The sequence below is a fragment of the Ovis aries genome, chromosome 5 (assembly GCF_016772045.2).
Source record: "Ovis aries strain OAR_USU_Benz2616 breed Rambouillet chromosome 5, ARS-UI_Ramb_v3.0, whole genome shotgun sequence".
NCBI lineage: Eukaryota > Metazoa > Chordata > Mammalia > Artiodactyla > Bovidae > Ovis > Ovis aries.
Window position 1 is genome coordinate 8365771 of NC_056058.1, and position 14835 is coordinate 8380605.

The 14835-nt window shown below is 39.9% G+C and overlaps 1 long non-coding RNA gene and 1 pseudogene across 1 annotated transcript in view; both read left to right on the forward strand.

Moving 5' to 3' along the window:
• The window catches only part of LOC132659866 (uncharacterized), a 995695-nt gene that overhangs the window by 287227 nt on the left and 693633 nt on the right, over positions 1-14835 (forward strand). The window lies entirely within an intron of this gene.
• LOC101106769 (olfactory receptor 7A5-like) lies at positions 10405-11207 on the forward strand (annotated as a pseudogene).

A 14835-nucleotide genomic window follows, 5' to 3' on the forward strand; every position in this document is an offset into this window, starting at 1 on the left:
AAGCTGAAACTCCTGTACTTTGACCACCTCATGCGAAGAGTTGACTCATTGGAAAAGACTCTGATGCTGGGAGGGATTGGGGGCAGGAGGAGAAAGGGACGACAGAGGATGAGTTGGCTGGATGGCATCACTGACTTGATGGATGTGAGTCTGAGTGAACTCCGGGAGTTGGAGATGGACCAGAAGGCCTGGCGTGCTGTGATTCATGGGGTCGCAGAGTCGGACACGACTGATCGACTGAACTGAACTGAATTGAACTGAATGTACATATTTCAATGGTAGTCTCTCAGATAATCCCACTCTTGCCTTTGAGAGGGCAACAGGCAGGAAGGCCAGGGGTCTCCAAATGGTGGAAATAGGCTACAAGTGTGAAACATTTTTTCTCTCTCCCTTATGTGGCAGGATGAAACAAACGAAGTGTCAGATTTTTTTCTCTTAAAATTCTGTGTTGCCGTGATGACACCTAGTTCCACCTGAACTTAATTTTTCTCAAACCTTGAGCTAACCAATGCCTTTTTCTTATGGAAATGTTTTTCTTAAGCCAAGTTAGTGAAGCTGTGTATTTGTTTTGGAATTTGCCTTTCCTCAAGATGGTTCCACCTAAAGACTAACTTTTTTCCTTTTCTGAAACCTTGGGCTGATAATAGCTCAACAAACCAGTGTTTATATTTATTCTTTTATTGCTGGAGGATGACACGCTTGTTACCATCCTATCACAAAAATGCATATTGTGGGAGAGGGGCCTGGTGAAACTCCAGCAGCATTGAGATGTCTCTCTTATCTGATTAATAGCTTTCAAACAGACATAAAACAGCTTGCTAAAACTAGCGGGGCAGGGAGAGGGGGCACTCTCCATCCCCCTTCTGATGTTCTGATGTCTAGGTCAGAAGCTTTCTCTGTCCCTTTTTATAATTTAATAAAACTCTGCTATACTAAAGCTCTTGGGTGATCAAGCTTGGTCCCCGGTCCTGAAATTAAATCTTCAGAGATCATGAATCCAACACCGTTCATCATAAGCTGTTACCTTCTCCCACTAAAAGAATCAAACAGAATTTACCACTGCTTACAAAGTGAGTGAAATGTATCGTTCAAAATTACATACATGGAAGATTCTTGATGAAGACCTAAAACTGTTTACACCTGAATCTAACAGAATCGTTTTCTTGGCATACCCCGACAAGGACCTGCAGCATTAAGAACATGTAGGATATTGTTAGAAATGCAGAACACCTGGTAGCTTGAATCAGACCTGTTGAATCATAATTTGCATTTGGACTATAGGTCTCGGTAATTTTTAAGAATAATCACGGGGATGATCCGGAGGGATGGTATGGGGTGGGAAATGGGAGGGGGGTTCATGTTTGGGAGCTCATGTACACCCGTGGCGGATTCATGTCAATGTATGCCAAAACCAACACAGTATTGTAAAGTAAAATAAAGCAAAAATAACAATTAAAAAAAAGAATACTCGATTTAGAAAAGTGCTAGACTAGAATAAATTTTAAACCTTTTCACTGATGGTATTTGAGGTAGTATAATTATAAGTATTGGGTACTGTCCTATGCATTACATGTGTAGGATCCCTTAGGCCCCGAAAAATATCACCAGCTGCAAAGTCATCTCTGATTGAGAATCACTGCTACAGAATTTGTGCACTAAAAGCATTCTGATAAGACTCCCAATCAAGACTCCATCCCTTTCTTGGTTTATAGCTTTGGGCAGAACATTAAACCCCTCTGTGTGTCATTTCTATCATGGAGAATGAAGTATTAATATATAAGAAGACTACATCACACCACAGAAAAAGAAAGAAAGAAAGAAAGAGAAGTCGCTCAGTCATGTCCGACTCTTTGCAACCCTGTGGGCTGTAGCCCACCAGGCTCCTCTGTCCATGGAATTTTCCAGGTATGAACCTATGTTAAAATTAAAGCAGACAGTCCTTATAATGTGCTAAGTTAGGCTACAGTGCACAAAAATATCTAAATTTGTCCCATAATTAAAAACATTCATAATGAAGTACTAAAGGACAGCTCGTAACTTCTGATATAAGCATAAATATTCTAATTGAGTTGGCCAAAATGTCGGGGAGCCAAGGAGTGTAATTCCCAAGGTTTTATATTAAGGGACAAAGTTATACTAATAAAATATATTTTTAGAATATCAGGAGTTATGTACTCACCATTAGTGAAAACTTGGAAGATCTGAGGGACTTAATCAAGTGAGAATTCTTAACCTAGACTTTGACGAAACTTTAGCTTGGACTGGGATAAATTGCAGGGATGGTTTAGACCTCTGGACACGGGAGAATTAAGGGGGAAGGAGTAATAAAACAGAATTCACCTGCCTTGTAAACTGGTCTCTTAGGAACAAAGAATGAAATGGAAAATTTTCCTTTCTGTCCAGACCCCTGTCCCCCAGGGAAATCAGGTACAGAGTATGGGTGTTACAGCAGAAAGATGCCTAATGAGAAGACAGGTGAGCAATAAAATCTCTCTGCTATGGGCCCCTCAGCCTGAGAAATCTTGGATGCCACAGAACATGTTTCCTTTTGAAAGATTGTTGCTGAGCCACAAAAGACGCCAGGATTCTTGGCCTCCAGAGGAGAAGAATTCAATCCAGGGCCAGAGATGAGACTTGATCACTCAGAGCTTTTGTGTAATAAAGTTTTATTAAAATATAAAAGAGACAGAGAAAGCTTTTGACATAGACATCAGAAGGGGGCAGAAAGAGTGCCCCCTTGCTAGTGTTAGCAATGGGGTTATATACTTTTTATTTAGTTATTACAGTGAATCAAAAGAATGTCTAGAGGTTGTAAAGACCTTACTAGACCCACTCCCATAATCTACATTTTAAGATAACAGGATTAGTCAGAAGACTTTTTCCAGAAACTGTCCTCAAGCAGGATCAGAGAAGGCAATGGCAACCTACTCCGGTACTCTCGCCTGGAAAATCCCATGGACAGAAGAGCCTGGTAGGCTGCAGTCCATGGGATCACAAAGAGTCGGACACTTACTGAGCGACTTCACTTTCACTTTTCACTTTTATGCATTGGAGAAGGAAATGGCAACTCGCTCCAGTGTTCTTGCCTGGAGAATCCCAGGGATGGGGGAGCCTGGTGGGCTGCCATCTATGGGGTCGCACAGAGTCGACAAGACTGAAGTGACTTAGCAGCAGCAGTCCTCAAGCAGGATACATTATTGTTATATAGTCCTAAGGAATGTAGAGGGAAAAAAACTTTGTCCTTTCCTTCTCCTTGAGAATTCCAAACCCTTCTCTCCTTGGGGACCCCTGGACTTATCAACCTGCCTAGGAATTGACTCTCTCACTTTGAAAATCTGAGTCTGACTGACTGGGAAACCAGTCCTTCACTCCCTGCAGCTGTCTTGTGGGGACAGAGCTTCAGTCTCTATTATCAACCCTCCAGGAGGCACTTGAACTTCCACACAAAGACCTTTCTTTCAGTTCCCATCTAGGTGAGTCTGAGAGCCCAGTAGACACTGTGGGAGAGAAATAGAATGCAAACCTTGAACATGTATCTGAAGTCACCTGTGATTCAGCCCAGCCTAGCAAAGATACCAGAAATTACTGTGGTAGTTTGCTACCATGATTATTGTGTGTACATGTTCAGTCATTCAGTCATGTGTGACTCTTTGCAATCCCAAGGACTGTAGCCTGCTAGGCTCCTCTGTCCATGGAATTTTTCAGGCAAGAATACTGGAGTGGATTGCCATTTCCTACTTCAGGTGATCTTCCCAACCCAGGGATTGAATCCAAGTCTCTTGCATCTCCTTCACTGGCAGGTGGATTATTTATCACTAGCACCACTTGGGAAGCCCTAATTCCTAAATAAATGTATCTACTTAGGACTAAAAGAGGAGCAAGGGCTTCACAGGCATCACTATTGGCAAAGAACCTGCTTGTCAATGCAGGAGACATAAGACACATGGGTTTGATCCCTGAGTCAGGAAGATCCCCTGGAGGAGGGCATGCAACCCACCTCAGGATTCTTGCCTGGAGAATCCCATGGACAGAGGAGCCTGATGGGCCACTGTTCTTAGGGTCAACAGAGTCAGACATGACTGAGCGACTGAGCAGGCATGAGAAAGAGAAGCAAACCTTGACCTCAGTAAGTTAAGGCTCAGTGTTGCCATTTGAATGTTAAAAATGGAAGCCCAAGTAAAAGAGAGAATGGGAGGCATAAAGTGTTTCCAGTAAAATTTGAACATAAGCCTTATGACATGCTAAGTAACAAGAGTAGAGAAATGGGTTATTAGATGTTGACAGATGTACCGTGAAGGAAGGATTTTTTAAAGATGGATCATATTTGACTGGGTCTATATTAATGAGTAAGATCTGGACCAAGGGCTTCACGAAAATACATCCTTGCAAACATATGTATACAATGGCTGATTCATGTTGATGTAGGGTAGAAGCCAATATAATAGTGTAAAGCAATTATTCTCCAATTAAAAATAAATGAATTTAAAAACATTCTTGAAAGATAGTGACTTTTCTTTGCTGGAATGCTTAGTCACTCAGTCCTGTCTGACTCTTTGTAACCCCATGGACTGTATCCTGCCATCTCCTCTTGTCCATGGGATTCTCCAGGCAAGAATACTGGAGTGGTCTCCCATTTCCTCCTCCATAGGACAATTCCTACCCAGGGATCAAAGCTACATATCCTGTCTCCTGTATTGCATGCAGCTTCTCTACCCACTGGGCAATGGGAAAGCCCTTTGCTGGATAGTTATATATGCTTACATATATATAAAAGGTTGGACACAACTGAGTGACTGAGTGCATGCGTGCACACACACACACACACACACACATATACATATATAATATATATTTATCTGTGTGTTACACAATTACTCTGTTAATCAAAAATTGTCAGTGAGAACCCTCTGTATGCTGCAGTTGGAGTGCTTTTATTACTGTCTTTGCTCACATTTTTCAAAATGAATTGGAGGTTTTATTTTCTTTCCACAAAATGCTTGCCATTTAATTATTTTATGTATGTATAGATATATTTGTGAGAGTGTTTGATAGTTTGTAAAATGTATGTGGTCAGTCAGTCATATGGTGTTCTCTCCATTGTTTTTGCATTTTTATTACTTGAAATAATTGAGCTGTCACTGCAATATTCTTCATTTGACAATACTTGTTTAAAAAAAAATGACAGAGAATGTTTTCCTGCATAAATTTTTGTGCTAATTAATCACCTATTATGAGCTTCCTAGGTGAAGATAGTGGTAAAGAACCCGCTGCTAGTACAGGAGAGGTGAGAGACACAGGTTGGATCCCAGGGACTGGAAGATCCCCTGGAGGAGGGCATGCAACCCACTCCGGTATTCATTCCTGGAGAATCCCATGGACAGAGGAGCCTAGTGAGCTGTGGTCCATAGGGTTACAAAGAGTCAGACACGACTGCAGCAACTTACCACACACACACACACACACACACACAAACACACACAACCACCTATTAAACATATTTCTAACTTTTACTCTCTTCTTCCTTATTGTTCTTTTTAGTCCTTTTTGGTTAAATGTATTTCTAAAAGTTGTATTACCTTTGGACACCATATAAAAATCATCTTTTTAAAACCATTTGATTAAACGTCACCTTTGTCTTTCATGAACATATTTGAATCCATGTATATTTAAGAAAAAAAAATTTAACTTGAATACACTTCCTCCTTGCATTTTAAAATATCTTCTCATATTCTTTTATTTCCAAGTCTTTGGCAGTTTAACATTGAATTAGTGGCTAATGTTGGTATCATTAAATTATTACTGTTCACATCTTTATGAAACTTATAGATACTCATTCAATCCTGTTACATTCAATTACTTTAAAGCCACTACCACATAACCTAGTTTTATTCCCAGTAACATTGTCCCATATATGCTTGGTTTCTTTTAAACTTTTCTTTCTACATGAGGTTCAGTTCAGTTCAGTCGCTCAGTCATGTCCCACTGTTTGCAACCCATGAATCGCAGCACGCCAGGCCTTCTTGTCCATCACCAACTCCCGGAGTTCACTCAGACTCACATCCATCGAGTCAGTGATGCCATCCAGCCATCTCATCCTCTGTCGTCCCCTTCTCCTCCTGCCCCCAATCCCTCCCAGCATCAGAGTCTTTTCCAATGAGTCAACTCTCTGCATGATGTGGCCAAAGTACTGATACCTAATTCATACACTTTTGGACAAATGCATGAATAGAATCCTATGCACATCACAGATATGCTTGATGATTCAGTGCAGTGTTTTTTTTTTTTTTTTTTTTTTTTGCTACTTGTGTTGCCTTTTCCTTGTTGGTCAATAATGTCCCAGGACTTTCTACCAGTCAACTAGTATTCAATGTAATATGGGTTCATTATTTCAATAGCTGTTTAGTATTTCATAAGGTGCTGTGCTACTCACACTGCAGACGGTCTTTCCTAATATTTCTCTTTGAGTTGCTATTATATCATTCCTGCAAAAATATTTGAGATTGTTAAAGTTAACCTGTTCTAAGCAGGAGCAATTTTGTTTCCTCAGAAATACTGAAAAATGCTTGTAGAAATATCTGTCTGTTATTCCAGGAACTGTGGGTGGAGATCAGGGATGCTCTAGACATCCTACAAGGCACAGGACAGACCCTACCACAGAAAACAACCTGCCTGAGAATGTCAATAGTGCTGAGACTGAGAAGCCTTCAGTTAAAGAACTGGATTTTTAATATCTATACCATTGTTCAGATGGTTTTCCTAACAGGGTAACATTTTAAATTTCTGTCTGCAAACAGATAATGCACCTTTGATACCTGTTTCAAAGTACCACTATAAACTGTGTGACAACTCTAAATAATTCCCCAGACCGATGGTTGTGAAAAAGTGTTCTTTTCTTAACTGTTACTGAGTTTGATAAAAAATTAATACCTTGAATTGTCATTTTAATGTGTCTATTTTTATTATTATATGCCCACATAATATATGCCTCTTAATCTACCGTTATCAACTTTTGAAATAATTTTTTAAAATAGTTGTTTCCATTGTGTATATGTACCACAGCTTTCTTATTCATTCATCTGCTGATGGACCAAAAAAAAAACCAAGTCAGTTTAGTGTGGGGAAAAAAAAAGAATAGCTGTTTCTCAGTTGAACTTTTGGGGACTGTTTTGCCATTAAAATCATTTTGCTTGGTTAAATACATCTATCTTCTGTTGGGTTTCTTGCTTTAAGATAGTTTGGCACACTTGTGGATTTTACTGTGTAACTGTCCAGGTATTCACCAAAAAATGATTGGTTTTTATATTGCATAGATTACCCCTCTGATTTATTCTATAATCTAATCTTCCCAAATTGAAGTGCAATCTTATATGTATTTAATGAAACCTATAGTAGAGACATAATTCTTGATTCATTCCATGTACAATAACCGAGAATCTAATATGTGCCATAATTTTCAGGAACATTATATATTATATTCATGTTTACACATTTCCCAATTTAATTACTAGTTCATTGGATATTATTAAATCATTACTATTTTAATATTGTTTGAGTTAGTGTGTGATGCTCCATTCAATGTTTTAAAAATACAGTTTCTTTGCAAGTAATTTATTTAATTATTTTTCCTTCAATTCTCTTTATTTTATTAAAATATGTTTCTGTATGCCTGAGTGCATGCTAAGTCGCTTCAATCATGTCTGACTCTTTGCGACTCTATGGGCTGCAGCCCACCAGGCTCCTCTGTCCATGGGATTCTCCAGGCAAGAATCCTGGAGTGGGTTGCATGCCCTCCTCCAGGGGATCTTCCTGACCCAGGAACTGAACCTGTGTCTCGTGTCTCCTGCATTGGCAGGCAGGTACTTTACCACTAGCGCCACCTGGGAAGCCTGTGTTTCTATATAAGTGCACACGTATTCACATATCTTTCTGAAAATGACCAGAGCAGTTGAAGTCTCTGATGCTTAGGATTTTGCATTATCATGGTGAAGTAATAGTACAATGACATAATTATTTATATAATATAATGTTTTTAGGCATGAATATTATGAAGAAAATTTTCAGGGCAAAAGGATGGATTGACATGGTGTCTGTAGAATTTACAGAGTATAGTTTGAAAAGCCCTTTGTGTGTTGAACAAAGGCCAGAAATAGCACTGGGGTATGCTCATCAGATTTATTTTAAAAATATGATAATACATAAAGTCCAAGAATAACAAACACAAGATGCCCCATAAGAAAACTGGGAAAGAGCTTGCCTTATTCGCTATAGGACAGTAAAAAACTGGTCAAATACATGGAAAAGATTCAGGAAAAATGTATTCTACTGTTTTATATAAAACATGTTCAACTGTTACTGTTTTCATTTGTATATTCATTTTTGTTGGTTTATTTACTTTGCCCATTTTTCTTTTGGGGTAGTCAGATATGTCAGGTTTCTTTCATTATAAAAGTATAACTGTTCTGTCAAGGTAAACATGTATTTTTCTTTTTGAAAATTATTTTTCCTGAGTGTCAAGCAGAGATAACCAGAATTGGAATGTTGCCAAACAAAGGAAACTCAAATTTATCACATAGTCTCAGGGGCCATTAGAACTTGTTAAATCTTCTACCCTCTAATGTCTGTTTCATTTTCCTCTCCTCACTCTCCCCCGGCCTCTCTTTCGCACACACACACACACACACATACATACTTTTCCTATTTCTTTAAATACAGAGCAGAAAGTGATCATAAAAATGAACCCCAAGTTTATTGGTCTATAGGCACTCTATGAACTGGAATTTCTGGGTACTATTTATGCATTTTGTAGGAGAAAGATGATCTGATCTGATCAGCTTGAGTTATAATGGTATATGGTGCAAGAAGGGTGGTTCTGGGTGTGAAATGTGTGGTAGGAACATAGCCCAGGAGGACATGGTGTGAGGATGATGAGGATGATAGGATGATTGATGATGATGATGATGATGATGATGATGTGTGTGTGTGTGTGTGTGTGTGTGTGCGAGTGTGTGTGTGTGCTTATGCCTTGTGGAATGAGAGCAGTTCTTAAAGCAGAGGCACCTGGACTCATATATTAAGGTGCCCTATATCACAGAGCCCAGAACTCAGTCAGCAGAAGGTACCAAGGATGGAAGATGCTTTAATTCACAGGATGCTTTTGCAACTAAATTCATAAAGTGCAAGGAACAAGCATTTTCCTTAGGTCCTTTGTAGCAGCCATTCTCTCTCCAGGCACATATTTCTCTTGATATCATACTAGATCCTTTTCTCCCTTTCTTGAGCTTTCTGTTCAATTATCACCTTGTCTGCTGGCCTTACCTGAACACGCAGTACATGAAAATACCTCCTCAGTTCAGTTCAGTTCAGTTCAGTTCAGTTCAGTCGCTCAGTCGTGTCCGACTCTTTGCGACCCCATGAATAGCAGCACACCAGGCCTCCCTGTCCATCACCAACTCCCGGAGTTCACTCAGACTCACTTCCATGGAGTCAGTGATGCCATCCAGCCATCTCATCCTCTGTCATCCCCTTCTCCTGCCCCCAATCCCTCCCAGCATCAGAGTCTTTTCCAATGAGTCAACTCCTTGCATGAGGTGGCCAAAGTACTGGAGTTTCAGCTTTAGCATCATTCCTTCCAATGAACACCCAGGGTTGATCTCCTTCAGAATGGACTGGTTGGATCTTCTTGCAGTTCAAGGGACTCTCGAGTCTTCTCCAACACCACAGTTCAAAAGCACCAATTCTTCAGTACTCAGCTTTCTTCACATATCTAGCTTTGTTTTCTTCATACCAACTGTAATCACTTGACATATTATATAATATTTTATTTGCACATCATCTTTCACCATCACTGGATTGTGAAAACTTTTTTTTTTAGCATCATATACTTGTTACTTATATTTGTTTAGAGGGACTTCCCAGGTGGCTCAGTGGTAAAGAATCTGCCTAACAATGCAGAAGAGGCAGGTTAGATCGCTGGGTTGAGAAGATCATCTGGAGAAGGAAATGGCAACCCACTCCAGTATTCTTGCCTGGGAAATCCCTTGGACAGAGGAGCCTGGCCAGCTATAGTCCGGGGGTGGGGGGGCAGTCTCAAAAGTGTCAGACACAGCTTAGTGATTAAACAGAAATATATGTTTTGAACATGGTTGACACTCAATATATATTCTTCAAATGTATGAAAGTATTTCTCATTACAACTGTAGAATGCATATTTCTTTGGGAATATGCTGAGAGTGGGACAAAAATGCCTAAGTAGGGATGAAACAGAATTTTTCTAAACACAAGATATTAAAAATATTTTATTGACAGCAAAATAGAAATTTTACTATTTCATCTATGAGAGTTATGCCAATTTTTGTGAAACTTAGTCATGTTATTTTCATTTTTCTTGGTAGTCACCTCCACCCCATGGAACCAGATAATAATACACAATTTTCTAAATGTTTTCTTCTGGGATTCTCAGATGATCCAGAATTGCAGCCTCTCATCTTTGGGCTTTTCCTCTCCATGTACTTGATCGCTGTGTTTGGAAACCTGCTCATTATCCTGGTCACCATCTCTGACTCCAATATCCACACACCCACGTACTTCTTCCTCTCAAACCTGTCCTTTGTAGACATCTGCTTCACTTCCACCACCATCCCAAAGATGCTGCAGAATATTCAGACCCAGAGCAAAGTCATAATCTAAGAAGGCTATATCATCCAGATGTATTTTTACATTCTCTTTGCAGAATTAGATGATATTCTCTTGACAGTGATGGCCTATGGTCGGTATGTGGCCATCTGCCACCCTTGCATTACACGGTCATCATGAACCTCCGGCTCTGTGGACTGCTGGTTCTGATATCCTGGGTGCTGATTGCCTTGTATTCCTTGCTACACAGCTTAATGGTGCTGTGACTGTCCTTCTATCCAATTGTGCAAATCCCCCACTTTTTCTGTGAACTCAGTCAGGTGGTACAACTTGCCAGTTTTGACAACTTTCTTAATAACAGTGATGTATTTTGCAGCTGTCCTGATGTGTGGTGGTCCTTTTGCTGGTATCCTTTACTCTTACTCTAAAATAGTTTCCTGCATGTGTAAAATATAATCAGCTCAGGGGACGAATAAAGCATTTTCTGTGTGTCCCACCTCTTGGTTGTCTCCCCATTTTATTTTACAGCCTTAGGAGTGTTCCTTAGCTCTGGTGCTACCCACACCTCACATTGAAGTACAATTGCCTCGGTGATGTACACGTGTGGTCACACCCATGCTGAACCCTATCATCTACAGCTGAGAAACCAAGATAAAAAGGAGACTCTAAAGAGATTATATTTGATGCCTAGCATAAAAGACCAATTATATTAGTGCTCTGGATTGTATAACTCAAAGAATTAGAATCAGAAGTTGTTCTTTGATCATAGTGAAATAAACTTGCTCCTTGCACTTATTTCCTGAGATTTCCATTTTTATTTTCTTCTTTGAATTCAGCATCTTTATACAATTTTAGGAACTCTCTTATTAAGCTTTATCCTTAGTCTTATATATAGACATTAAAAATTTTTTCCTACTCCACCATTTTTCTACCTCTGGATCAAAAATGTTTGGAAATTCCATGTTTTTGAAGGAATATCATAGATTTATGAAGAATTTATTAGGAGTAAAGTATTTTTATTAAAACATTTCACCTGTTGTTGTTCAGTTGCCCGGTCATGTCCAACCCTTTGTGACTCCATGGATTGCAGCACGCCAGGCCTGCCTGTCCCTCACCATCTCCCAGAGCTTGCCGAAGTTCATGTTCATTGCATTGGTGATGCCATTCACCCGTCTCATCCTCTGATGCCCTCTTCTCCTTCTGTCTTCAATCTTTCCCAGCAGTAGGGACTATTCCAATGAATCATCTGTTTGTGTCAGGTGACCAAAATACTGGAACTTCAGCTTCAGCATCAGTCTTTCCAGTGAATATTCAGGGTTGATGTCCCTTAAGACTGACTGGTTTGATCTCCTTGCTGTCTAAGGGACTATGAGGAGTCTTCTCCAGCAGCACAGTTTGAAGGCATCAGTTATTCCACATCCTGCCTCTCATAACCATATGTGACCACTGGGAAGACCATAGCCTTGACTATAAGGACCATTGTTGGCAGAGTCATGTCTCTGCTTTTCAACACACTGCCTAGGTTTGTCATTGGTTTCCTGCCAAGAAGCAATCATCTTCTGAATCCATGGCTACAGTCACTGTCCACAGTGATTTTGGAGATCAAGAGGAAGAATCTGTCACTACTTCCACCTTTTCCCCTTCTACTTGTCATGAATTAATGGGGCTGGCTGTCATGATGTTAGTTTTTTTCCAATATTTAGTTTTAAGCTGGCTCTTTAGGAGAGCATTTAATCTACTGGCTGCTTTAAAGAGGATTTTAGTAGGTATTACTTATTGCCCATTTATTAACTTGTTTTCTGATTGTGTAGTTCTTTGTTTTTCTTTTTTCTTTGTGTTTCTTCTCTTATGACTTAATGATTTTATTTAGTGATATGCTTGTGTTATTTTTCCTTTAGTTTTTGCTTATCTAGTGCAAATTTTTCATGTATGGTGAACAAAGTGTCTTCATATTGTCACGCGAGTGTATGTTCCTCAATTCTTTGTCTCATCACAACAAATATTTGGAGTGACAGACATTAAAGCCCCCTTGGCGTGTCACAGCTCTCAGGTCTTGGATAGACCGTGTTATAGCTCTCAGGTCTCGAATGGACCATGTTATAGCTCTTAGACAAATCAGTGTTACAGCTCTATTTTATTTAGAAGATAGTAGGAAAATCCATCTTCGAGGCGTGAGGGCACGTCGATCTAAAGACACGAGGAGAAGAGCGCCCCAATGCCCAGGAGAGAGAGAGAGAGCTTGCTTTGACTCCTCTGTTTATCTGTTTATCTCTCCTGGGCCTGTCCTGTATAAATTGGGCCAGCCAGGAGTGTTGTTTGTTTTACCTGATATCCTCACTCTGGTCCTCAGATCTTCTTTTGTGTCATTTTCTTGGGCTTTTCCCTTCCTTGTCTTGTAGCCACTGCCATTCTGGACTCCTTTTCCCTGTTCTACCTACCTAACATTCCCCCCTCAAGAGATGGGAGGCCCAGTTCTTTGGGAATAGGGGTGTCGAGGTCTTTTTGGCTACTTCCTGCTGAATTGGGATGGTGAGGGGTATTGGGCCTCCTGCTCTTGTTAGTCTCAAGCCTGAGTCCTTATAGTGGTGTCCATCTAAGGGTGTGTGATATTTTCCGTGGTCGGCTGTAGTTTTATACCTTTGTTGAACTGGCACTGTATGTTGTAGCTGGTTGACCTGGGCAGAGACAAAACAGGTTAGACAATTGACAGTACATGGAATAATCATAAGCATCATCGATATAGCATAACAAGGACTAGTAGGGGCATTAGTCAATTTTAAATTCACATCGCCAGGATGCCTCAAGTCCCTCCTTGTTCAAGGATCGGAAGATCTATCTCCTGTCTGTTTTGGAGTACAATCTCTGTCAAGCTGTGTTGGCTGTCTGCAATCAGGCAGACAGGACATGCTTCCTGGTTTTCAAGTCATAAATCTGGCTACCTGAGAACTTAAGCAGCCTAACCCAGACCCAAGAGATTGCCACATATTTTTTCCTAGGTTGACTAATACATTTAAAATTGATTGATTTAATATATGAAAAGAGTGGTGCCTGCTGACTCAGTGATACAAGCATCACTGTTGACAAATAAGTGATGGGAATGGAATTCCAGTCGGATGAGAATGAAGAAGGGATGGAAGGAATAAACTGGCTCTGGTAAAAACAGAACATATCTGAGGAGTTTTGCAGTTCATGGGAGTAGGAAAGCAGAGTATTAGGATTGGAGGTGTGAACATTGAAGGGAGGGTATTTAAAAATTTGTTCAGGCTCAGTGTTTCAACATGTCCTGTATTTATGAGAAGAATCCAGATGCATGGAGGTAGATGCTGTGTTGCAACTGCAGTATTTAGGACCCATATTTCACAGTATTGCCTACCACCTTGATATTCCCATGAAAAAGAGCATTGTATAAATATGCACAAAGAGGTATGCCAAGGAGTATTACTTGGTAATTTTTTCATTACAGGATGGCTAAGCCTTCCCTGGTGGCACAGTGGTAAAGAATCCGCTTGCCAATGCAGGAGATGTGGATTCAATCCCTGGTCCAGGAAGATCCCTTGGAATATGGAATGGCAACACACTCCAGTCTTCTTGTCTGGAGATTCTCATGGACAGAGGAGCCTGGTGGGCTACAGTACATGGAGTTACAAAAGAGTTGGACATGATTTAGCAACCGAACACCACCACCAAAATACATGTTTGGTTTGTTAGTCATTCACTTTCTATATGCAAATTGTCTTTGCAAGAATTTTGCTTTGTGTCTTGGAATCTGAGTGTCTTTTTTTTTTTTTCATTCTTTCAAAAATTAGGACTTTCTTCATCAAGTTTGTAGTTTGCCATTTAATTCTTCTATGTAGGTGTAGTTCCATTAATGGAGTTGTGTGACAGTTTATAAATTGTGTTTAATCAAATCTATCAGTTGGGCACATTGTGTTCCCCTTATTACTTTTAAACATGGAATGTTCTTCTGCATCTTTAGTAGTAAGGAATAGATATTATGCATATTGCTATCTTATTTCATATCCAACTATCCTAATTTGTATTATTTTGTTTTTGTGATTAAACCTGTTTTTTGAAAAGCAGCTATCTATCTTTTCCCAAGTTGTGGAACAAATTGTTTTGCATTTAACTAGAGATATCTTATGGGGCTTCCCTGATAGCTCAGTTGGTAAAGAATCCACCTGCAATGCTGGAGACCTGGGTTTG